A 26,528-nucleotide genomic window follows, 5' to 3' on the forward strand; every position below is an offset into this window, starting at 1 on the left:
CATTCCTTTTGCATAACTCCAGCTCCCAGGATTTCCCAGCTAGTGTGGCCATGGGATTCTGACATGGAGCTCAGATGGAGGTCAGGGAGGCTTGATACTCACCAACAGTGTTGCCAATTTCTGGGGAATTTCCCAGAATCTGAGGAATTTAATTACTTTCTTTCTGGGGATTTTGACTGAATATTTCGGCAAATATTGAGGAATTTTGGGGATTTTGGTAAAACATTCCAGGGAATATTTTCGAGGCTTGTTGGCAACACTGCTCACCAAGTCTAGTGGGGAGGGTTAAGGTAAAGGTAAAGGTAGTGGTAGTCCCTTGATATGAATGTCCAGTCGTAACCAACTGTAGGGGGTGGTGCTTATCTCCATTTCTAAGCCGAAGAACCAGCATTGTCCAAAGACAACTCCAGTGGTCATGTGGTCAGCATGACTGCACCAAACGCTGTTACCTTCCCACCACTGCTAGGATGGCAAAAGCTGGGACTAGTGCCAGGCGCTCACCCCATCATGTGGCACTTGGGCCTCGAACTTCAACTTTCTGATCTTCCGATCATCAAAATTGGCATCTTTAACCACTAAGCCACTGCATCCCTGTTGGAGAGGGTTAAGCTCCTCTGAAATTAGTATCAGGACCACCGGGAGTCTTGTGTAGTTGAGCCCCCTGAGAAACTGCCAATCAGACGTTCGTAGCCATCTTTGCATTTGTTTAATGCTAAGTCTTGTGTATTTAATAATATCTCATGTATTTTCCCCTTTCCTTGGAAATGTTAAGCTTTAATCAATTTTATAATATTTAATTCTTTCTACAGTGTGGATGCAGCCTGCAGCTCCCAACTGGCACAGGGATTCTGGGAGCTGTAGTCACTGGGTGACTGTGGACAAGTCACACTGTCTCAGCCTCAGAGGATAGCAATGGCAACCCTCAGAAGAAACTTGCCAAGAAAAGCCCATGATAAATTTGCCTTGGGGTTGCCATAAGTCAAAAATGACTTGGAGGCTTGCAACAACAACAACAAATGAAGCATGAGTTCATATTTCAGTTAGTGTTTTTAGCTTTTGATCATGTGCTCAGTTTTCACTGGGTGCCCCATGTTTCACAAGTGCCTTGTCCTCCTTGGTGGTGAGGACATCTGGTCACCCTGCCGGCTAGACTACCCCTGCCTTTTGAGGAGAGGGTAACCAGGGGTCCTCCTTTTCCAGGACATGTCCTACACTTCAAACTAAGGTGCAAGAGGAATCCCAAAATGTCCTCCATTTGGAGCAGGCCTAAGAAGCACGACCTGACATTTATATGAGGATTATTCGGTTTTTATTTAGTCATGCCCTCCTTCCCCCATCCCTGGGCCTGGAATATCCTCCATTTTGCAATGGTGCCTTGTCTTTCACCTTGCCAGCACCTACTACTGCCTTCTGAGGAGAGGGTGACCAGGGGTCCTCCTTTTCCAGGATACGTCCTACATTGCAACCTAAGGTGCAGGAAGGATCCCAAAATATCCTTCATGACATGAACTGACATGAGTGTTTGCAGCCTTTCTTGGGTGATGTCCTTCATTTTGCAGTGGTGCCTTGGCCTCCTTTGTGGTGGGGCCACCTGCCCACCTTGGAAGGGGGGGGTCTCTCCCTTTCCTTTCCTTTCCTTTCCTTCCCTTCCAGCAGGTGCTCCAGGGCTGGGCTGCCACAAGAGGGCCTTAGCAAGGCAGCTGCTCACCTGTCCACCTGAGAGCTTCCCACCCAACAAGACAAAACCCTCCCTCCTCCTCCTCCTCCTCCAAGTTTGCCTTCCCTGCCTCCAAACAGGAAACAGCCTGAAACGCCAAAGAGAGAAAGGACAGGGCGCCTTGAGATAGGGTCAGCTCACAGCCTTCTTTCCAGAAGAGATCCCAGCCTGCTTCATCCTCAGCCAAGAAAAGGCCAAGGGGGGTAGGCAACGCCTCTCAAGGGCAGCCTCAGGACAACTCCAGGGCCCCCTTCTCTGCCCAACCTCTGGCTCTTCAGAAGTAAGGCTCCATACAGGATTGTCTTCTACTCCAGGTAAGGCTTTGGTTTTGGCTCCTTTTTAGTGCCTTGCTACTGGCACTCTGTCCTGACTCTTACAGCCACCATTTCCCTTTTCCAAGTTATATATATGTAAGCTGACTCTTTGACATACATTTTGTATACACTGTTCTTTTGTATGTATGTAAAAGAATCACTCACAACTGACTTACATACCGTTTCCCTTTTCAGAATGAGGCATGTAAACTTGACTGTTTTATATGTGTTTTATATTCTTTTTATGTATGTCAACTGATTCTTTTATATATATTTTATATTCTTTTATATGTAAAAGAATCACTCACAACTGACCCTTACTTACCATTTCCCTTTTCAAAATGAGATGTGTATCTGTGTATGTATATATGTGTATAAACTGATTCCTACATAGCATTTTCCTTTCCAAAGTTATATGTATATAATCTTATCTGATTATTTCATATATATATATATATATATATATGTATATATATCAAACTTTGAAAACAAAAATGACATGTAAGAATAAGTTGAGAGTGATTCTTTTGTATGTGTGCATGTACAGTCAGCCCTCCTTAACCACATATTTTTTTATCCACATATTCAAGCATCTATGGCTTGAAAATACTTTTAAAAAACATAAATTCCCCAAAACAAACCTTGAATTTTGCCATTTTATTTAAGGAGAACCATTCTACTAGACCATTGTATTTAATAGGACTTGAGCATCTAGAGATTTTATTATCCACAGGAGTCCTGGAACCAAACCTCACCAGAGGCCCATTGTATGTATGTATGAAGCACACAACAACAAATATATCTATCTATCTATCTATCTATCTATCTATCTATCTACACACACACACTGTTTGTGTGTGTGTGTGTGTGTATCAGTTAACAAAAGGCCCTGTTCCAGTTATATAGTATCCTCTGCTAGTTATTTCTTTGTCAAGGTGGGAAATAGGGACTGGAACTCATGACCGTGTTTTGAAACGTAATTGAGTGGCAATAGCTGAACCAGTTTGCAGTGTTTTTATCAATTTCAGTGTTAAAACTCTGAAGCCAGACTTCAGGCATGAGGGCTGTGTTCAACAAATCGGACTTATTTTCTGGGGGAATTATAATCTGGGGAAATTGTAAACATCTGGTCCTCTAAATTCCTAATGGGGCTGGCATGAGCTAATCGTGGAGGGGGTTTAAAGCTGAATCCTGATTATACAGTTTGCACCCATCTGTGCCTTCTTGCCTTGCCTCCCCCCAGCCTCAGTGTTTTTGCTTTTCTCTAGCTGTCCCTCCACTTGTTTGTGTCTTGCCTGCAGACGCCAAGTTTTCAGGCCAATTGTGGCCGTGGTGGCATCTTCCAAGGGGAAGGAGGCGCTCTTTGCTGCTTTATGGGCCACCTCTCACCTAAGTCTACGGGAGAGAGTAGAGTTACAGATGAAGGCCTTTTTAACAGGATTAAGGGCCTATATGTTTCTGTTTCCATGTTAAGTACTCTCACGAAAGCTGATGATGCTTCCTAGGCGGGTGAGGTGGCACTTGGGTGGATCAGAGTTTGTCTCATGGCCGGAGAACAATTTGTAAGAGAAAAACCAGGAGAGTTCTCACACTCAGGCTAGAGTCTCTTCTGGCAGGATATAATAAAATAAAAATCCATCTATACTTCAGATCAGAAAAAAAAAATCCTGTTGGATCCCTGTTGAGAGAGAGAGACGAGGTATAAATTCAATGAACGCATGAAAAAATAAAATTCTGAAGTGCTATATAGATCAGAGAAGTACTGTAATTTAGAAAGAGGAGAAACTAAAAGAAATGAAAGATCCCAATAAATAGTAGAATCTTATATTAATGGTGAATTCATAAATAGGTGAAATCGGGAGATGGTTAAGAGGGCTGAAAGTAAAACAATAAAGGATGGGGAAAGTTTTATGTGTAATGTTACACAATACAACACAAAATGTAATGCAATACAACTTTGTATGTAATACAATATTTAGTAATACTGCATGTAATGGATAACAAAATGGAGTTATCAAATAAACAGATATTCCAAAAGAGAGAGAGAGAGAAGTATTGCATCACACCTTACAAGAAGGCTGGGACCTTCCAGAGGTTAATGGATTGCAACTCCCAGCATTCTTATGGCAGCTAAGGCTGATGAAAGTTGTAGTCTTAAAACAACTGGAAGACTGCATGTTTATTTCTTGGGTCCACTTGCTTTCCACACTTGTAAAACAGACCCTCAGACTGCAGGGCCAAACAGTGGGGATACAAATGATCAGCAGTTTGTGGTCTGGAAGGGGTCCTGGGTCCCAACTATATTGCATGTGTTCTTGTCTTTCTTAGTAGTTTGTTTGCCTGTTGTTTTTTTATATCTATTCTTAACCCAGGAATTGTCAAAGAAAACAATAATGCTGTATAAAATTCTGTGGGAGGCAGCATGGTTTGATTGTTGGACCGTGACTCTGGAGACCAGGACTGGATTTCCCACTCAGCCATGAAACCCACTGAGTGACCTTGGGCAAGTCACAGTCTCTCAGCCTCAGGGAAAGGTAATGGCAAACTTCCTCTGAACAAATCTTGCCAAGCAAACCCAATGATAGGGCCATCTTAGGGTTGCCTAAGTCAGAAATGACTTGAAGGTACATAAGAACCCCACAAAATTCTGTATTACAAAATATGAAAGCTTTTTAGATGATCTGCCCTTGCTGTAAGAGATAGCATGACTGGGAAGCCACAAGGAAAGGAAGCCACCAGGTGAACAAAGAGGCACAGTAGGGCCAATGTGTGGGAGGAATAGAATGAGAGGGGTGGGCAGGCAAGGTTTGAAAAAGCCACAGGTAAAATGCAAGATCTTGGAGGACAGTAGCAGTAGCTGGAAACAGAGACCTGGGTCCAATACACACTGCAAAAAATAATCCAGTTTGACGCTTCCCTGGCTCAATTCTAGGTAATCCTAGAATGTAGTTGTAGTTTGTTGTGGTACCAGAGCCTTCTGACAAGGCTAAATGTCTCTCAAAACTATAGTTCTCAGAATTCCCTATCACTGAGCCAGGGCAGTTAAAGCAGTCCCAGACTGGATTATTTCTGCAATGTGTTTTGGCACCTAGAGATGATCAGCCTGGAGGATCAGGAGGGGGAGGAGGAGGAAGAACAGCAAGAGCAGACACACTGTCCAGTGGCACTCCTAGTTCTTTGGCAACTCCTCTGCAACTGAGTTGTCTGCTTCCCAAGTCGTTTCTGATTTATGGCGACCCTGAGGCAAATCTACCAAGCATTGCCAAGTTTTGTTCAGAGGGGATTTGCCTTTGCCTTGTTCAGAGGCTGAGAGAGTGTGACTTGCCCAAAGTCACCCAGGGGGTTTCCATGGCTAGGTGGGGAATCAAAACCCGGTCTTCAGAGTTGCAGTCCAGCTCCTCAAACCACTATGCATCTGAGGGCAGCTCCTAAGCATCTGGCTGGCCTAGCTTGGTCACTGAGGAGCATGCAACACATGGGAGCAGTCTCTGAGTGCAGATCAGATGATGAAGCTGGACAGGTGGCTGGGAAGGGGTGAGGGCTGGTTGTGGGTGGCAGTGACTGTGAGGTCCCTTCTCCTCACAAAGACTCAGGGCAGAACCAGCTCCCCCTCCCCTTTGAATGGCCCCAAAAATCTTCATCAAGGCTCAAACCCTTTCTTGGTGGCTCTGTATTTTGGCACAACTTTTTAAATACTAAAGAAGCTCATGATGTAGAAGTCACAGCTGAAATGAAAAGGACTAGGTCCCAGTGTTTTGCCACAATAAATGTTGCTAAGAACTTCCTTTTGCACTCAGAATAATCCAGGACATGTATTTGCGTGTATGTCTGGGAGGATGCTAGGAATTCCTGTAGTGTCTTTTTTTATCTTGTCTCCCATTCATTTGGCTGCCAATTATATCAAAAGTTGTTTGTTTATATTACAAGGCTTTATATTCCACCCTTCAAAAATGTTGTTGCTTTTGTTGTTGTTGTGTGCCTTCAAGTAATTTCTGATATATGGTGATCCTAAGGTGAACCTATCATGGTTTTTTTTGCAATTTTTTTCAGAAGGGGTTTGTTACTGCTATCTTCTGAGGCTGAGAGAGTGTGACTTGCCCAGGATCAGCCAGTGGGTTTCAAAAACATTACCAGGACACTTGGCACAACAAGGTACTACAGTAATAAAACAACACTCTGCAATTTAAATAGTGCATTTTTAAAGATTCTCAGATCACCTCATCTGGCCCCTTTCAGGACAAGGGGAGGACTCTCGGGGTGAGAGTGTTGCCTTGGAAACAAAATGGTACTTTATTCCTGTGTGCTGCTGAGTCTTGCTGCTGCAGCCTGCTTTTGTGTGGCTGCTATAAACTCTCCAGGGGTCTGCCAGGACGCCTCCTAACATCTCTCTTCACCATCTCAAAATTTCTCAAACTATGGCCAGCACCAGGGCTCAACAGAGTGATCAGTCAGCATTGGGAAATACTGAGCTGCCTGTCACTGCCATGGTGTGTTTTACAGGATTGCTACTTTGTGGATTCTTCTATCTTATTATTAGCTTTCCTGGTTCTGTTTCCACCTTTTTCGCCATCCTCTAAATGGCTGAAGCCACTGCATGTTCCTTTCTAAGGCTGCTTCTGCACTGTAGAACTAATCCCATTTCACACCATTTTAACAGCCATGGCTCAATGCTATGGAATTCTGGGAACTGTAGTTTGCTGTGGCACCACAGCGCTCTGACAGTGAAGGTTCTCACAAAACCACAAAATCTCAGAATTCCATAGGATTGTGTTGTGAAACTGGATTATTCTGCAGTATGGAAAGTGGATTATTTCTGCAGCCTTAGTCTGAGGCACATGGCAATTCTAAGATGGTTAGCAAAAAGTTTGATAGCAATCTCTATCTATTTGAGCTCTGCTTCTTAGACACTTAGGTCTTTGCTCTTTTAATTCTTGATTTCACTTCTCTTTCTCCATCTCACCACAACTTTTGCCTAAGATTGCACCTTCTTCTTTCTTGTCATCTTTATCCTTTTCTCACCTGCACAAGTATTGCCTGTGCTCATCTTGTCCTTTATCCTTTAGTCTTTTTATTGCTGCCTCCCTCCCCAACAGTTCTTGGCTGGAAGTCTTCTATTGACTTCCTCTCTTGTCCATTTTTTATAGTGCTACCCATAACACTTGGCTAAATGTGTCCTTCCTTTTCTTTCCACTTTCTCTTTCTGAATCTCCTAGTTCCCTTTCCCTTTCCCCACCCTTTCTTCCTTCTTCCTTCCACTTATCTTGGCTTCTCTTTCTGTGCCTCTCTGTTTCTTCAACTCTTTTTCCTCCCCACTCCTTCAAATCCTTAAAACCATGACTGGAATTTTTTACATTCTCCTATTTTACAGTTCTTAGTCCCATTAAACTCAATAAGTCTTGCTTCTGTACAGGCATTTTCCTATTGGTTTCTGGTTCCCTGTTGGTCCATCATGATGATCATTGTCATAATTTTTCCTCCCCAAAATATTTGGTGGTTATCAGTAGCAGTATTATGATTATTTTCCCTATTGTTTGTGGGACGAGAGAGGATTCTGTAACCTGACTGTAAAAAAAAATGTGGCCAGTGAGGGAACACTGGTTAATAGAAGCTATTCATTAAACAACTTACTTTTTGCTTGGAAAGCATCATCTGACCATTGAGCTAATAGTTAGTAATCATATATATTGCTATCCAGTGCTTATGATACATGGAGGCTTGAGAGAGGTTGCATTTGAACTTGGAAACTTCATCTGCAGTAAAACGCTGTGTGTACCCCCATCTGCACATGAACATGAAGAACTTAATTTTATGGTCTCTGCCATGTAATACGAAACACACACACCCCAAATGTGGTACTCCCTTGATACTTTTGACTGACTCTCATAATCTCAAATTGTTGGTCAGAATAGATGGGGCTGATGGGATTTGTAGTCTAAAACATAGAGAGCATCCAGGAACTGCTGGACCTCATCCCCTTCCCCACCATTACTCCCTTCTCCTTTTGTGTCATGTCTTTTTAGATTGTAAGCCTGAGGGCAGGGAACCGTCTAATTAAAAAGATTGTATGTACAGTGCTGTGTAAATTTACAGCGCTTTATAAATAAAGGTTAATAATAAATAATAATAATAACTAGAGAATAGCTTCAGTTCAATGTTGTGGTGGTGGGGCCTAGCAGCCATGTTATTCTGTTGAAGCGAAACCAAGAAAACCATAAGGCTGAAACAAACATGCCAAAATAAAGCTGCTTCGGGTCACTTTGGAGGTATGCTGTTTAAATGATGCATGCGTCCTAAGAGTCCAAAAGCCACACTAAAGCCATGCTCCAGTCCTAAGGTCTGGAGCGCAGCTTTGGCACAGCTTCTGACCTCTTAACATGCATGTGTCATTTAAACAGCATACCTCCAAAGTGACCCAAAGCAGCTTTATTTTGGCCTGTCTGTTCAGGCCCCTTAAAGACCAAGTTGTATTTGACACAGACTTTCATGGGCTGCAATCCACTACATTAGGGTGGCCTGAAATCCATGAAAGTTTAGGCCAAATAAAATTTGTTAATCTTTAGGTACCACAATGCTCTTTAGAGTCAAAAAGGAGCTACTGATTACAGACAATTGAGCTGGGGGTCAATCAGGTGGTGGTGGTTGTATAGCTGCTGCTGCTGTTGTTGTTATCATTCAGTGCCCTTTCCCCAGACACAGAATAATAGACTTTGAAGTGGCCTATCTTCTAGTCTAGTTTAAGTGCCTGCAGATGCAGAAAATCTAGTCTCTTCTTTAAAAAGGAAGGAATTCCTGTTTCCTTCCAAAGCACCCTGTTCCACTGACAACAGCTTGTATTGTCAGAACGTTTTTCTAATTTTTTTTTTAGTGGAAATCCCCCTTCCCTGAATTTTGAATTGCCTGGCTGAAATCTTGCCAATTAGATCAGGGGTGGGCAAAGCTTTTGCTGGAGGGCAACTACTCCTAAGTAGCATAGTCAGTGAAGGTTAGTTCACTTTTTCCTCCACAGAGCTGATTCCCTTGTGCAATTCTCATTCTCGCTCTCTCTCACACACACACGTACACACATACTAGTGCTGCTGGTAGCTCTACAAGGAAACTGTGAAGGCCTCCATATTGTGCCTGTAAGTTTTCCTTTGTATAGTTACTAACATGGGTTGGGCAAAGCTTTTTCCCTTCAGATGCTGGACTGCAACTTCCATCTGCCTGAACCAATGTAGCCAATGGTCTAACATATTGTGAGTTGCATCCAACAGCATGTGGAGGACCACACTTTGCCCACCCAACCACTGTGCAGGTAAGGGGCATCTTTTGACTTTAGCATGGAAATGAAAGGGTTAAATCATTTCCTTTGTAATGCAGATGGCATCTCTCCCTAAAGCTGCTTTTAGCAACAAACAAACCATGTGTTTATGCAGGTCTTGTGTCATGTCTAGTTTGGCCCTGGAGATAATCTGTCTTTCTGAGATATCTGGTTCAAATTCCTGCTTTTCCGTAGCTGGATCAAGCAGTTTGTAATTCAGTCTCTGTTACCCAATTTCTAAAATATTGCTACTCCATGTGATGGCAGTTAGCAGGAATTACATAAGAGATTTGGTTTTCTGGTTCCATTGTAATTGAACAACGATTCCTCAAAATCATTTACCTAAAAGGGATAGCCAGTTCTACTGAAACTGTAGGAAATCTGCAACTGCAAACTTCCAGATACAATGTTTATACTGACATCATGGAGAAGACAGTGTTCAAGGGCAGTTTATTGCTTGTTTGTTTGTTTTTATTTTTCTCTTCTTACCCTGAATCCTTCCTCTTGTTTTGTTCTGACAGGAAGCTTCAAGATTAGCTGGGGCAGAATAAATGTAGCAACTCTTAACATTCCTATCCAACCTGTTTGATAACTGTATATGGTCTTTGCATTTAAACCCCAAATGCTTTGAACTTTACTGAACTTTCAGTTTTTAAAGATTAGTCTAAGTAAACTGAGTAAAAGAATATGGATCAAAAATTCTAGTAGAGTCTTCCTTTTCTCGATCTAATGAGAGATGCCTAGTCACATGTTAAAACTTCAATTTAAAAGGAGCAATTAAATATTTTGACATGTGTATGATAAGACTCTCACCTTGTTTTGTTTTTATTTTTGTTTCTGGCATGGGTTTTGTTTGGCAGGCATAATTTATCTGCTCTGACCTATTTTTCTAGCTACTGGTCATCACAATTTGAAGAATCTTGTTTTGAAATAGCTTCTAGGATATTATTTACAAAGGGATTTGGAAAACTGTTCCCAATTTATATAGTGAACAAAATAATACAAATTTGACATCATGTTTACCTTCCCATAAGCAATACCAAAAGTCCATTAACAGAAGAAGTTAATTTATCTTCTAGGTTATATCAGTTCTCCATTTATGATGTGGCTATGTTTGGAATACTACATTTGAAATACATCATGCCAAAATTGAAGAACAGTCCAAAGTGGTATACTAAAGTAAAAGCATAAAGATAATTCAGAGCCTCATCAGACCCGCATTAAAGGCTGGCATCATGATGGAGGGGGGATGTGGCATCTGTATAATGCATGCATTGACTCCACCTCCATGCCAGAGTGACATCATGTGCCCCACCACACGGAAGGTGGCGTAACGGCACTCCTCTGATTCTGCTTCCAGATGACGCAGCACCAAAAGAGCACTGAAAAGCCACGGAGCCAGTGGCTATGGCACCGTGCCATGGAAAGGCCAGATTGAGGCTGTGGCATGTAGTTGCCGTAGCCCCGATCCGGTGCTAAAAGGGGTGGTCTGTTCAGCTCCTCAATTATAGTAGAATGGTCTAAAAATCAATTCCAATAGTAGCATAATTTCTAAGCATCAAAACCTATAAAAGCAAACCAGTGAAATCACACATTAAAATAAGAAGACTTTTTCCTTTCTGGAACCATCTCAGTAGATACAGGATATCAGTTCCTGTACAGATCAATGTTTCTGAGAATCATTCATGTTAATTAATCCAGAACTTTAGCTGGTTTGTAGAAGATGAATTCTCAGTAACAAATATTGTTTGCATAGCCTTTTAACATTCTCACTCTATGGATGTCCTGAGGTGCGTTAGCAATAGCAGCTTCATTTATATACCACTTCATATTGAACTAAGCAGTCTCTAAGCAGTTTACAACTGTAAGCTAATTTCCCCCAACAAGCTGGGTACTCATTTTAGCAACCTCGGAAGAATGCAAGCCTGAGTTGAGCTTGAGCCCTGGCTGGTACTGAACTCGCAACCTTGTGGTTTGTGAGTGAGTGGCTGCAGTACAGGCATTTAACCACTGCGCCACCAGACCTCCGTTTAGTATGGAATACTATGGCCATTGAAATGTGCTTAATGTTCTTAACCCATGTGTATATTACAAATAATCTGGATGTGTATGCATGTATCATATAACTGGTGGAATATGCTATTCCCTATAAAAAGCTCAGTGGTGCAGCCTTACAATCTAAGGTTGGTGCATGGTATAACTGTAGCTTTTGTGCTGCTTCAATATACAGCCAACATGTTTTCTGCCAGTTTGTTTATTTGACTTTTGTTCCCCAGTAAAGGTATTTTGCATCTTCCCATTGTTGGGTATCTTGTATGCATCAAGTGGTAACAGTATAAGTGAAATCCATTTCATTTCCAGGTTTTAACACAATACAATAAATTAAAATGTCAAGGTGTTTGTGAGTGTGAGAGAAATTAATATTTGTGCAAGTACCTATAGTTGCACCATAATTATTCCTTACGTTAAATAGTGTGCCTTGTTTTTTGTTCATAATATGATAGGATGGGCTGGAGTGAGAACCATTTTAGCTGTTCAAGCGTTGCTGAAGGCATCTCCAAGTATTCCTCACTGTTACCTGTATTGGCTAAGGATATTGGGAGTTGCAGTCCAACAGCATCTGGAAGGCTAAATTGCATTCCTAGGCTAGAGGTTCTAGCTGGCCTCTGATTCCTAAATAATAGCCACTGGCCTTGATTCAGATAATGAAATACATACATTGAAGTTAGCCTCCTTGTATCTGTATGTTGCTAGATGGGAAGCCTGGATCACTCATTCAATTCCATTCAGTTATGTAAGTATCTGCATTCACAATTAATTGTATATATTTACCTGTAACTGGGAGGGATGAAGACGGCCACATAGGGGATTCTCCTGATCATTTTGTGTTAGAACCATTTTAAGAATCTTTCTCTCTACTGCTTGGTACTTTATTTACGCAAAAGGCAAAGAATCCTTTCCACAGATTACGGGCAGAACAGATTCTTCTTCTTTCCTTCTGTTAATCTCTGCACTGTTAATCTCTGCAGTTGTTAACATAATCTAAGGGTTTAGTAACCTTCTGGATGCCAGAAGGGAAGAAATCACAGTTCAGTGAGTGAAAGTATATTCTTTCAAGATTCAGGTTGCAGTTCAATGTAGAGAAGGGTACACTTCGGGGGCTGGAAATCCCGGGAGGCTGCTGTTTCACTAAGACTGCAATCGCATTGGCATAATAAAAATGTTGGGGCTGGATTTAAATCATACTTGAGGATATTTATGGATACTTACTTGCTTATGTCTAGGTACATGCTGTCCAGATCCTTTGAGATCTGATGAAGTCAATCAGGAAAAACATCAAAGCAGACCAAGTGAGTGGCCAGCCCAGTGTCCACACTAGAAAGAGTGTGTGTGTAATTATGCCGTTAAATAGGACATTTAGTTTAAGAGGCAGGAAGATTTCTGCTTTCCTATGTGGCATGCCCTCTGGGCAACTACCACTCCCAGAGTTTTTTGTGCATAGGAGGAAGGAACAGCAAAGAAAGGAAGCAGCATAACAGTTAGGGCAATTGATAGCCAGGACAGTGGGGCACGATGCCCATGTTGGTAGGATTTACAAATCCCAAATATATTTGAGACAGTGATCCAAAACACACTGTAGAAATAATCCAATTTGAGACTGCTTTAACTGCTCTGGCTGAGTGCTAAGGAATCTTGAGAATTGTACTTTATTGTGGCACCAGAGCCCTCTGACAGAGAAGGCTAAATGTCTCACAAAACTATAATTCTCAGAATTCTTTAGCATTGAGCCAGGGCAGTTAAAGCAATCTCAAACTGGATTATTTCTGCAGTGTGTTTTGGATCAATGACAAGAGCACATAATAATTTTTTGTAAAGACTATAGAATAATACAGAAATTTTGTATATTGTCAATGACTATGATGAAAGCTGGGGGGGGGCGCATTTGAACAAGCTAGCAAGCAAAATCACCAACATCTGCATGGGTTCTATTATCAGATAAGAACAGTTAATCTCAGGAAGAAGTTACGTTATCACTAGAGTGTAAATGTGTAAGAGAAAATGACTTTGAGGAAATAATAAATGGGTTTGCAGTAACCGTGCTTGCTGGTGATAATTGAAATTGTACTCTACAATATATTGGGGGGGGGGTGTTTAACCAGGAAAATAACATTTTTCTTCTCCATAGCCTAAATCAAGGGTTGCAATTGCATGGCTATCCAGATATTGTGAACTACAGTACCCATCATGGCTCCGCATTGACTATGCAGGCTTGGACTGCGGGGAGCTATAGTCCAACAACATTTGGAGGGCTGCATGATTCCCACCATTGCCTAAATCAGTTTGTGAGTCCCAGGCAAATAAAACAAAAAGCATTTTCTTTTAAGTGAACTGGTTCACCTTTATTTCACTTCCCCATTCCTGTAGATATTGCAATAGTTCTTTCTCAGTTCGGCTGCTAAAATGATGCCGTATAACAGATCTATCTGAATATTTTAGAACAGATGGAACAACTGCAGAGGGAAGCTTGTTTACTTAAATTAGACTAAAATGGCAAGTAGAATCTCTTCACCCCCACAATATATTTCACATTTGCCCATATCTTTAGATGGACTGCAATTCTTATATATCCAAATATATACTTTTCTGAATTGTTAAATTATCTCTTTAATTATAGTATAAATTTCCTTTTTTTTATTTTTTTTTTTTTTTAGTTTCTGATAGGTCACTTTGAAATTATGTTTCTCAAAGCATGAACAGGCAGAATGTAGATTGGGATCTACTGCTAGGCCTCTGGGTACAGATCACAAAGATGGTTTTGCTTCTGAGTTGTTTAAGAGTATGAACAATGGTTGACATCTTTTTGACCAGTTATGAATCTAATCTATGGGTATCTATATGAAATTATTTTAAAGAATATTCTCACTCTAGGTAGATTCGTTAAAAGGCTTTATCGTTCTTCTGGTTTGCAAGTAAAACCATGCTTTTCGTGGTAATGACGAGATTAAAAACATTTGGTTCAGTTTCTCAGCTGACTGCAGTTTGTCATTAGTTTTGAATGGTGAACCCTGATTGGTATTAGCTTTGTTTATCTGAATGTAATTGTTTTAGGCTGCTAATTTAAGCAAACATAGTTAGAACTAATCATTATCTGAGTTCATAGCATAATAGCAAACTATTGGTAGTTGAGAAAGAAGCCACATTTTTCTGGTCTCTTCCATCAAGCAATGTTCCAAAAAGAAAAGAAAGGGAAAACTAGTTTAATTGCTAAACTGAAGCTAACGTTAAATAACTGCAGAATGAGAATATCAGATAAACAGGTTCAGCTCATTAACTGTGGCTTGGCATTGCGGCTAAATCTAAAATATACAGTTAAGTAAAGCTAGAATATACGGATCAGCGTCTATTCTGTGTTACAGGTCAAATGCTTGCTCATACTGAGCAATCTTAACTTGTATATTAACAGAACATAGTATCCTATTGTACCAAATCAGAGTATACAACAAGAAAAGGGAAAGAAGTGCCAAGGAGTACTGATGCCAGAGGTGCCTGTAGGACAAGGAGTAAATTTAGTAAGATAAATGGGATTACATGCTAGTACATAGGATTACATTCAAGTAAGCTATAGTTGATCAAATCTGAACTGTCCAGACAGTTACATGTAAAGAGAGCATTACAAAAATAAAACTGCAATTTAGAATCACATTCTTGGGGTTGAGATCAAATTATTAATGCCCTTTGCTCTTATTTGGAAGCCCTTCTCATACATTTTAAATTCATAGTAAGGTACAGTGCATACAATACACTGCATATATTCATGGCTACCTTCATATCAATGGGGTTTTAAAAATATAAACCCTGTGTTCTTCTGTCTGTGGGGATGTTTACATGGGCCAAACAAAACAGTCTCACCTAGTTTTCACAAATGAGCTGTCCAAACAGCATACAGGACTATTGGTGCCAAATCCAGGCCTTTTTATCACCTCAGGGTTATAAAAACTGGATATTCACATATGTATGTATTTTGCACTCTATAACGATGTTAATGTGAGGCTGGGAGTGGGGGGAGTTCAGAATTACATACATCCACAAGCATGGGGGCAGAGAGAGAAAAAGCAGCCATGGCAGTGTACCTACACATACCATGATTCATCAGTCTCGGGTGTGTTTGAAAGGGAGAACTGTTTGGACATTTTTCCCAAACTCACCTTGGTGTGTGTTGACAAGTCCATAGTTGCTCCAGATCAGAGTAATCCAAAGCAAAGCTACCAGTGTTCTGTGTGTATATACATAAATATATGAAGAAATGATGCTATGCTGGCATTACGTTAATTATATTAAGCAAGAAAATTCCCAGATGGAATTTGATAAACTTATACAAAGTTTCCCCACAATTTTGATATGTAATCCCCCCCCTTTTTTTTTCCCCCACAGATGTTAGCTCAGGACATTTTACTGACTTAGGCAAAGGTGCATAGGACCGCAACTAAGGCAAGCTGTTCTGGCACCTGAGACAGAAAGTCCCATGATTCTTTCCCCCACTCTCATGGGACAACAGTTCATTGCCTGCCAGTGACTTTAAAAATCAATTGCCTAAACCAGTTGGTTCACTCAGCTAAATGGCAGAGCCAGCTCTGGAAGTGGGGACTGGTATGGGCATGAGTCAGACATGCACGTAGTGTGGTGGAGAGAGCTCTGGAGTCATGTGTCTCCTGCCATAAACACAGTTTTTAGAGAGAGAGTAGATGTGTGATGCCTCTGCCCAGCACTGCCACTAATATTAGACAAAATATTCATTTGCTCCAGGTGGCAGATGGTAAGATGTGGGAGAAGAGAACTGGGGGTCACACATTGTGCCCAGTACTTTGACCTCGGTGTGTGATAGATGGCACAGTGCTATCATATGTGTTGAAGAAATATTCAGCTGCCAATCGGATTGGCTTTTGTACATGGAGTGAGAAAGGGAACATTAGCTCCATAGAGTCCATGGGAAACCAGTCTGATCACAAGACTCAAATTAAAATTTTAATTGCTTAACAAACTAACTTGGGGAGAAACTTTGAATGGGAGTAAACTGTTTTATCTTCCTTTCATGTTGCTTTGGATTTATGGGCTTTTTCTAAATCTGAAGCGGTTACAGAGGATTAAAATCTATGCTTCCATGTGTTCATTTTATGAACAGCAAGGTAAATATAAAATAACAAAGATGAAAATTAACTCCCTTGTAGTTAGCTCTTTCTTTATCCTGCCAGTTAGGCAGGAGAGCTGGATTGTGTACAGGTGTCACATTTTAGCCTGTAATGAGAGTCTGTGGAGCAGGCTGAAGAGTGCAGTGTGTGGGAATGCACTATCAGCTGCCTGTGGGCCCAAGGTGGTTTTGGAAAAAAGGGAACATTGATGCATATCATTTCTCTTTTTACTTCATGGTGTTGTGAATAATCCTATGTGACACGATATCCACCATGTCAAACCCATCACAAAGATTAAAAGAAACCTGCAAATTCTTCATGAGGATCAACAGAAAATGGGAGAGAATTCCAGGACTAATTGGTTGTTTTTTTTGTCCTGCACCTGCTGGTTAACATTTCTGCCTTTCTGTTGCCATCTGATTTCACCCCTTTTACCATCTTTGAGCACCTTTATTGTGTAATATGAGTTCAAGAGTAATTTATTTTACATCAAGTAGAAATATCTGTTAATATACACAGCAGCCCTATAGAATACAGAAAGCACTGATTCTGCTATGTCAGTGGTTCTCAAACTTTTTACCCTTGTGACCAACATTACATCAACAGGCAGATGTTGCCCCCCATTTGACGTAATATATGAATAAAAATAATTTGTTTGTTTAGTGTGTGCATTTTCATTCATACATTCATATACAGTCACCCCTCCTTTCTTGTGGACTTGAGGTCCATGGTCTTGAATATTCATGGAGGGGCGACTTCTGTTATTTTCAGTGGGGTGTGCCCCCACAGCATGCCCCCTGCATGCACTCGCAGGCACACGCCTGATTCAAGCCTATGGGGTTTCAACATAGGCGAGTCTCCATTTTTGCAGGGGGTCTGAAACGGATTCCCCGCCAAAACGGAGGGCCAACTGTATATTCATATTTTAACATTCTATAAGAAAATAGATGCTTCTCCTCCTCCTCCATCAGGCAGAGTCTCAAAGCACCCTCTTTGCCTTTCTCTTTCCCTCCAGGACAAAAAAAAAAGTTTGGGAGGAGAGGGATATCAGGGCCTTCACTCTCATTGTCCCTCTTGAGCAACTGTTGTGCCCCCTCTTGGGGTCTCACCCTAAAATTTGAGAGCCACTGGAACTTTTTGGGACTAGAGGATAAGACAAAAATGAGGCTCTATAGATGTTTCTAGACAACAATACCTCCAATGTTTCACCATTAGCTATGCTGCCTAGAGCTAGTGGGAATTTTGGCCCAAAACACTTGCAGAACACACTTGCCTACCTCTATAGTTGGTCTTTCTTATACACAGATTTTATATACACGGATTCAAGCATACACTGTTTGAAAATGTTCAAAAAAGGTATACATTTCAAATATCAAACTGTGATTTTCCATTTTTTATAAGGGATACCATTTTACTATGTCATTATATTGAATGGGACTTGAGCAGACACAGATTTTGTTATACACGGGGGATCTTGGAACCAAACCCCAGCGTATAATGAGGATCCACTGTCTCGCAGTGGATGTGCCATCGGCGTTTGAAGCTCAACATGTCCAAGACGGAGCTTCTTGTCTTTCCTCCTAAGCCCAACCTTCAACACTCCTTTTCTGTCTCTGTGGACAACATTTCCATTCAACCAGTCCAGCAAGCCCGCAGTCTTGGCTTTATCTTTGACTCTTCTCTGTCGTGTATCCCTCAGATCCAGACCACAACCAAGGCTTGTAGATTCTTTTTGTACAATATTGCCAAAATCCGACCATATCTCTCCGCCTCTACTGCCAAGATCCTGGTCCATGCCCTAGTGATCTCACGACTTGATTACTGTAATGTCCTCCTGGCTGGGCTTCCTCTTTCTCACCTCCGTCCTTTAATCTCTGTCCAGCATTCAGCTGCACGCATTATCACTTCCACCCACCGCTCTGACCACATCTCTCCTGTCTTGGCATCCCTTCACTGGCTCCCCCTCCCTTTCCGCATTCAGTATAAGCTCCTGCTGTCGACATTCAAAGCCCTCCATGGACTGGCCCCTCCTTACTTATCAGACCTTCTCTCTCCTCACCTTCCCACCAGGGCCCTCCGTTCTGGTAGTCAAGGTCTGCTGTCCCAGCCCAGGATTTCCTCTGCCCCATCCCGGATTCGCCCCTTTTCACTTGCTGCCCCTCACTCCTGGAACCTTCTTCCTCCACAAGCAAGAGCCATCACTTCTTTAACCAGCTTCAAAACGGAGCTGAAAACCATCCTATTCAGAGAAGCCTTCCCAGGCATCGCATAATTGTCACTTACTATCTGATGTTCTGTTGTTGGCTGTTTATCGATCCATTTCCTGTATTGCTATGTACTGTATATGTATTATCCTACTTGTGAGTATGTATTTTCCCTGGATAATGATTAACCTTCCATTATGAAGCCAAGCCCTCCCTCCAGTCCATCTGCCTTGGTCCAGGCCTCGGAGGTTGAGAGGAACTGCTGGACCTCTTACCCTTTCCCGCCACCACTCCCTTCTCCTTCTGTGTCTTGTCTTTCTAGATTGTAAGCCTGAGGGCAGGGAACCGTCTAACTAAAAAGATTGCATGTACAGCGCTGTGTAAATTTACAGCGCTTCATAAATAAAGGTTAATAATAATAATAATAATATAAATCAAGGGTAGAGGAAAATTTTGCCCTGCAGCTCCCCTCATCTTGCCCTCCAGTAAGGCCAATGTTACTGAATCAGAATAATAGAATCTTAGATTTGAAACTGACCTTGTTGCAACTTTAGGCCAAAACTTGCAGAGGGTTTTCCATCTCAGAAATATATCAGCCTTGCACAGGACAAGCCTAAGGCAATATACCCAAGAGCAGGGGTTGGCAACCTACGGCCCACGGGCCAGATCCGGCCCGGCAAGGCCTTGGGACCTGCCCTGGCCCGGTCCTGCCTCTGATTGCCGCCCCCGCCGCAGCTTCTGCGCCGCTCTGGGTGCCATTTTGAGTTCGGCCCCCCAGTTGTCTGAGGGACAGCAACCCGGCTTCCGGCTCAAAAAGGTTGCCTACCCCTGCCCTAGAGCAACAGTTCCCAACCTTTTTGACTTGCGGAGCCCTTATTTCTATAGTAGCACCTCTAAGAGGCCTACCTTATGTCTTCCAAGTTAATGGTGTTTAGGAATATATATAAAAATATATTCGTATTGTTTAATTTGATTTAATTTTTATTTCATTTTCCTGGAGTGGCAACTAAGCACCTGGGAAATGTACTTAGAGTTCTAAGGGCACCTCAGAGCACAGGTTGGGAAGCCCTTCCTAGAGTGCCAACAATTTCAGCAGTTAGAACTGGCAAATATTGTCTTATCAGTTGCAGTTTGACCCCTGCACTCATTCCAAATTGACTTTATGGAGGAATCCAGATTTGAAAATTAATAAAGAACCATTTTTATAGAAGATATGGCCCAATAAATGGGAGTGTTACCTTAAATCAGGTACTCAGTATAGATGGATTTTTGCCCTTTTCAATTTGTCAGGAACAATTTAAATGCCCTCTATCAGCTAAATGGCAATATTTACAACTGAAACATTTATTACAATCCAGATTTGGCCCTGCAGTTTAAGTGTATCCAAGGTTCCATTAACGTTAGAAACATTCATTGGGGCCAACCAAGTACTGTATTCAGAACAACAATTTATTTACTTGTGTATACATTTCTATTATCTATAAATAAATATAACAGGTTTACAGCAAGAATGGAATAGAGAATTGAAATATCCAGTTCTAACTAATCAATGGACACCAGTTTTATCATCTGTAACTAGTATGGTTATAGATCTGCCTGTCATAGAGTAGAAATTGCTCTTTCATGTATAACATCTGTTCAAGAAAGAGTTTTCTAAATCAGAAAATTGTTGGAGATGTAATCCTGCTAATGCTTCCATAACATATATGTCTGATAGTAGCTATATTTTGGGAAGAAGGAAATACAGGGTCTTCTTCTCTTTCTTCTGCTCTCTAACTTCACCAGCATCATTTTCTAATGAGCTGTGCCTTCTCATAATGTGGCTGAAGTACGACAGCCTCAATTTAGTTACCTTGGCTTTTAGGGAGATTTCATACTTGATTTGTTCTAGAACCCAATCATTTGTCTTTTTGGCTGTCCATGGTTTCCTCAGCACTTTTCTCCAGCCAGCACCACATCTCAAATGAATTCATTTTCTTCTTGTCTGCTTTCTTCACTGTCCAGTTCTCATATCCATACATGGTAATGGGGAATACAGTGGCTTCGATGATTCTAACTTTAGTATTACGCAATGTATCTTTACACTTCAGGATTTTGTCTAGTTCTTTCATAGCTGCCCCTCCCATTCCTAATCTTCTTCTGATTTCTTGACTGCAGTCTCTATTCTGACAATGTTTGATCCAAAGTATGGGAAATCTTTAACTATTTTGATTTTCTCATTACCTAGCTTGAATTTATGTAAATCCTCTGTGGTCATTATTTTTGGTGCTGTACAGACCAGTGCTTTGCGCCGGCCTGCACACATACTAGGGTTGTCACAGGGCGTCCTTTCCAGACGCCCACAACCCTAATACATTGTAATGGCGGCGCCCTTTCTAGATGGGTGCCACCATTACAACATCATGGCCGTGCCACCTCCAAATGGGGTGGCGCGGACATGATGTTTGGCTCCTCTAAAGGGCGCCTGTGGAGAAAAGGGCCGAGTAGCCCTTTTCTCTTGTTCCCCGCCACTGTCGGGGTGTCCTTGGGAAATAATAAATAATAATAATAATAATTTTATTTATATGCCGCCCTTTCTCCGATCAGGGCGGCTTACAACAGGTTAAAATACAATCAATAATACACATAAAAAAAATACACATTGAAACAAACCAACAGTAAAAAGCCCCATAGCCCGACCTCTTGGCCACGAAGGAGGAGGGAGGCCCACAGGATATTTATTCGGGGAATGCCTGTTGGAATAGGAAGGTTTTAAGGTCCTTCCTAAATTGGGCCAGGGTAGTAGACGAGCGGAGCTCTGTGGGCAGCGCATTCCAAAGGGCTGGGGCAGCTGTGGAAAACGTCCTCCGAGAAGTGGAGACTAACCTAGCCCCAGGCACCTTCAGTAGCTGCTGCCCAGACGTTCTGAGGGTGCGAGGCGGAATGTACGGGGAGAGGCGGTCCTTTAGGTATCCTGGGCCCAAGCCATTTAGGGCTTTATAGGTAATTACCAACACCTTATATTGAGCTCGGAAGCGAAATGTCCTTTTGCCGCTACCCCCGGCCTGGAAAAGTGGCAGATCGGGGCCTCAGGGCTGCCGCTGTGGCAGATGAGGCCCCAATCCGTCGGGGAAAGGGGCGGGTGCAGGCTACCCCAAAGGGGCAGTCGGTACACCGCCTTTGTTTTCTTTATGTTTAACATTAGGCCTACCTTTGTGCTTTCTTCTTTGACTTTTTCAGTGATTGTTCTAACTCTGTGTTGCTTTCTGCTAGTAGTATGATGTCATCTACATATTTTAGATTGTTAATTTTCCTTCCTGCTGGAATTCTTTGGCTTGCTCCATTATCCATCATGTGTTTTTGATATGGTCTCTAGTATCTCTTCCTTTCCTGAACCCCACTTGGACATTTTGCATTTCCCTCTCTATGAATGATTGGAGTCTATGCTGCAGAATTTTGAGAATAGTTTTTTTTTGCCTGGGAAATTAATGTCATGATCTTGTAGTTGCTGTAGTTTTTGTGTCTTCTTTTTTGTGGATGGAGATGTATATTGATCGTTTCCAGTCTGTTTGCCACTATTTTGTTTATACTGCCTTTTGTTATACTGAGATATTATTGTATATAACTCAGATCCCTTTTGAGTGTAACTAAAGTTAAAATTATTAAAATTAAAATATTTTTAAAATGACATCATATTGTACTTCCTGATTTACTCAAGTCAAGGTGCACAGTGACAAAAGTTAGCCAAATTGTTTTGGTACGTGAGGCAAAAAATTACAGTAGCATCTCCCCGTTTCTGGCAGAAAAAATACAATAATAAGCGAGCAGTTGCTTCCCTTTTATAATATCCTAAATCTGCTTCTTGAGCCAGTTACCTCACTTTGTTTAATCGTAGGGATGTCCCTGACTTTCGACAAACCAAATACAGTAATCATATTGTTTAGTCCATAGAAAGTTTTAGAAGCCTCCTTGTTTGTGCATGTTTATGGCATGTGCTGGTTCTTTCTCGTGCTTAAGAACCAAATATTTCCCCTAAACTACAAGTGTTTTCCTGCCTTACCCAATCGGTCTGTTATAGCCAAGCAAGAGAGTGTCTGTTTACAAGGCCCACTGTAAATGAATGCAGTTGTTTTGCTTAATTCTATGCAAATCAATTTAGATAGCAATTTTCCAGTTCCTGCAAAATTTCTGTTTTTGTTTTTATATACCACTTCCTTTTCTTTTGTCTTTCTTAATTTTTTTGCAATATAATTGGTGTGGCTCACAACAATTGGGAAGGTAGGATTCTTTATATCTTGCAGTATTTAATGCCATATATAAAGTTTAACAAAAAAATCTTTAGCAGCCCTCAACTTGAATTGAAAGACGAGTCACCTGCTACTCCATTAGTACTTGGGAGATTATAAGCCTTGGAGATTTAGCAGAGGATTAGTAAATTGGAGAGTGTACATTATCAGGCAGGCTTAGACCATGATTGTCTCTTGACTCATTTTCATTAGTGTTTTATTCAAAGATCGCTGGAATTATGTAATGATGACGTTTCAGGGGAATCTGTCAGGAATTTGTTTGGTTTTTTAAACTCCTTTTGCAAAAGTTATTTTTATAACTCTAGCCTGCAAAGTGTGTTACCCATTTTGAAAAACAGCACTGTAGTTCAGTCAGGTTGTTGGGGCCAGATGATATCCAATGCTGCATCCAGACACAGGTGGTAACTTTCTTAAGCGGTGCATTGAAAGAGGCAGGATGAAGTACAAGAAATACATAACCATTCTTGAAGCTGCAATTGGGATCACTCCCCTTAATAAGAGAGAATTGTTACCTGTGGTCCGACATGCAAATCTTTGGCAGCATCCAGGGTAAGTTACACATTGGGTAAATGAGTAATTGTAAAGGGAAATATTGACTCTGTGAAACCATGTGTAAGGTAGCTGTATGCATTACCTGCAAATGGGAGAAATTATTAATTAGGAAGCTGCAAGAACTGCATGTAGTTTTCTTGATAGTGTGTATATATGGTGTTTTTGGCTGGCATATGGATGGCCGGGATAAATCGGAGGCATGGTCAGTAATAACATTTAAGCCTCTGTGTAAACTTTTTAAAAACATGAACTTAGTAGATAAGCCCATTCAGACTTGGAGCAAGGGCAGATCAAGTGGGAATGTAATGGATTGTTCCATGATTACTTTTTCTGCTCCTCACACTTTTAATGGTTGTGCTGGAAACAGAAAAGGTTTTCATACTGGTGAAAAAGGCAAATTGAACTTGCTTAGGGTCTCCTCTGCCCTCACAAAAAAGCAAACTTCTATATATTATATTTTTGCATTCTGAGATAAACGTAAAACACACACACACACCACATGTGCATCATAAGCCCACAGCACATGGACGTTTGTGTGTGGATATTTTCCATGCCTTTACACTGCAACTAATGTCCCCCTTTTCTTTCCAGTTTTCACTTTTATGGTAGAGGTGGGAATAAATTTACATGTTATACATTGGCAACTTGGAATCATTGCATTACGAATGAGGGGATATTGTGATTCAGTATAAGTCGAATCATGCCTCAAGAAGACTTTTGATCAAATCTTATATATCCAACCCAGCAATAGGTGCTATGGCTTAACAACCAGTGTGACCAAATAGCTTATTTTGTTATTGTTTCCAAAAACTATTGTACTTTTTTGTGCTTCAGAATCACATGTTCCCCTGACTTTCAGCAAGCATTAATCAAACAATAAAGGTGTGTATGCATGCATGAAAGCAGATCTTCATGACCTAGATGACTAAAGGCATGATTTTTTTTAAAAGTGATTTATTGCAAAACAACAGCATATTTGAAATGGAAGCACGGTGTTGTTTCTCTTTTATGATGCCAGGCTCCAGAAGGGCCAATTTGTCTGTATACAGTTTGATATGAGCTTTTATCTATATCTTATTTTAATTTCTGTAATCTACCTTGTGTCTTTGTGCTGGAACAAAGTGGGATATAAATAAAATAATTGTATCTTTTTTGCGCTTGTATGGGTTTGTGTGCATACAGTATATGGGTTGTTGCTGCTGCAGCAGCAACTATTTTTGTTCCTGCTGATGTTTTTGCTCATGACTTCAAGCCAAAAATTTAATAGAATTTTAGGAGTAATGGTCTATCTACAGAATAATGAACTGAAAATCCCACCTCTTGTACATGGATAGATGTGTGGTGCTTTGGATCCTAGCCATTTTTAGCAAGTGCCTAAAGTGATAGGGACTGTACAAGTAAAACACATTGAAATTCTGACTCATGTGAGGTAAGGGATGGCCTCTCCTACTTTGGAATCTGCTAATCACACTCTGCTCACCTTTTGTGACTTGGGTGTTACCTGCAGTTTCACTGTAGATGCACATGCTGTGGAATTGTGTAATTAGAAAATCTTCTCTTTTTTGGTTGCAGTTCAGAGCAGTGTGGATTAATTTCTGGAATAGTTTTATAGTATGTACGAGCAGACTGTGGGAAACAAATCTGAAGTAGTCCATATGGCTTACATTCTGTATGTAGTTGCACCTCAGATACAGTACATTAACCTCAGTGTTTGATTTGTTCACCAGTGGATGAGTAACATTTTAGCCCTTTTATATTTTTCTAAGTGTCTTAGGCTCTAACTTTCCAAAGTAATGTTCATCAGTCAACATTTTTTTTAAAAAGGATCTAAATATAATTGGACCCAAGCTTCATAGAAACACTGCTAATGCTGAGACCATTCTATAGAATGTTAGAGAATAGTGACCTCCACATAGAATCATAGAATCGTAAAGTTGGAAGAGACCACAAGGGCCATCCAGTCCAACCCCCTGCCATGCAGGAAATCCAAATCAAAGCATCCCCGACAGATGGCCATCCAGCCTCTGTTTAAAGACCTCCAAGGAAGGAGACTCTATCACCCTCTGAGGGAGTGCATTCCATTGTCGAACAGCCCTTACTGTCAGGAAGTTCCTCCTAATGTTCAGGTGGAATCTCTTTTCCTGGAGCTTGCATCCATTGTTCCGGGTTCTGTTCTCTGGAGCAGAAGAAAACAAGCTTGTTCCCTCCTCAATATGACATCCCTTCAAATATTTAAACAGGGCTATCATATCACCTCTTAACCTTCTTTTCTCCAGGTGAACCATCCCCAGCTCCCTAAGTCGTTCCTCATAGGGCACAGTTTCCAGACCTTTCACCATTTTTGTCGTCCTCCTTTGGACACGCTCCAGTTTGTCAATGTCCTTTCTGAATTGTGGTGCCCAGAACTGGACACAATATTCTAGGTGGGGCCTGACCAAAGCAGAATACAGTGGCACTATTACTTCTCTTGATCTAGACACTATACTTTTATTGATGCAGCCTAAAATTGCATTGGCCTTTTTAGCTGCCGCATCACACTGTTCACTCATGTTCAACTTGTGGTCTACTTGGACTCCTACATCCCTTTCACACGTAGTTTCGTTCAGCCAGGTGTCCCCAATCCTATATTTGTGCATTTTATTTTTCCGCCCTAAGTGCAATACCATACATTTCTCCGTGTTGAATTTCATTTTGTTAGCTTTGGCCCAGCTTTCTAGTCTATTCAGGTCATTTTGAATCTTGATCCTGTCCTCTGGGGTATTAGCTATTCCCCCTAATTTGGTGTCATCTGCAAATTTCACAATTTTCACTGTAAATATCAAGCAATCCATGATTTGTTCCCTTTGCTAGAGAAAAACAAAGTGCAAATAATGGAAATAATTTATTGTGTCCATTCTTGGAGATGTCAGACCCAACTGAAAAGAAAAGTATGACCTTAAGCAACATTTCTTGTGGCTTTGGTGCAAAA

The 26,528-nt window shown here is 41.2% G+C and overlaps 1 protein-coding gene across 4 annotated transcripts in view; it reads left to right on the plus strand.

Annotated features, from left to right (window-relative positions):
- The first annotated feature begins 1,009 nt into the window (after window positions 1-1,009).
- Window positions 1,010-26,528, plus strand: part of TJP2 (tight junction protein 2) — a 103,970-nt gene continuing 78,451 nt past the window's right edge. Inside the window, exons 1-3 of one of the 4 annotated variants that reach the window (XM_042447247.1) lie at window positions 1,010-2,031; window positions 4,404-4,565; window positions 6,082-6,183. The gene's annotated coding sequence lies outside the window, so the exon portion shown is untranslated. The remainder of the gene's footprint in view (window positions 2,032-4,403; window positions 4,566-6,081; window positions 6,184-26,528) is intronic. The other 3 variants (XM_042447246.1, XM_042447248.1, XM_042447250.1) reach the window with 3 other exon arrangements.

Source organism: Sceloporus undulatus, chromosome 2 (genome assembly GCF_019175285.1).
Source record: "Sceloporus undulatus isolate JIND9_A2432 ecotype Alabama chromosome 2, SceUnd_v1.1, whole genome shotgun sequence".
Taxonomy (NCBI): Eukaryota; Metazoa; Chordata; class Lepidosauria; order Squamata; family Phrynosomatidae; genus Sceloporus; species Sceloporus undulatus.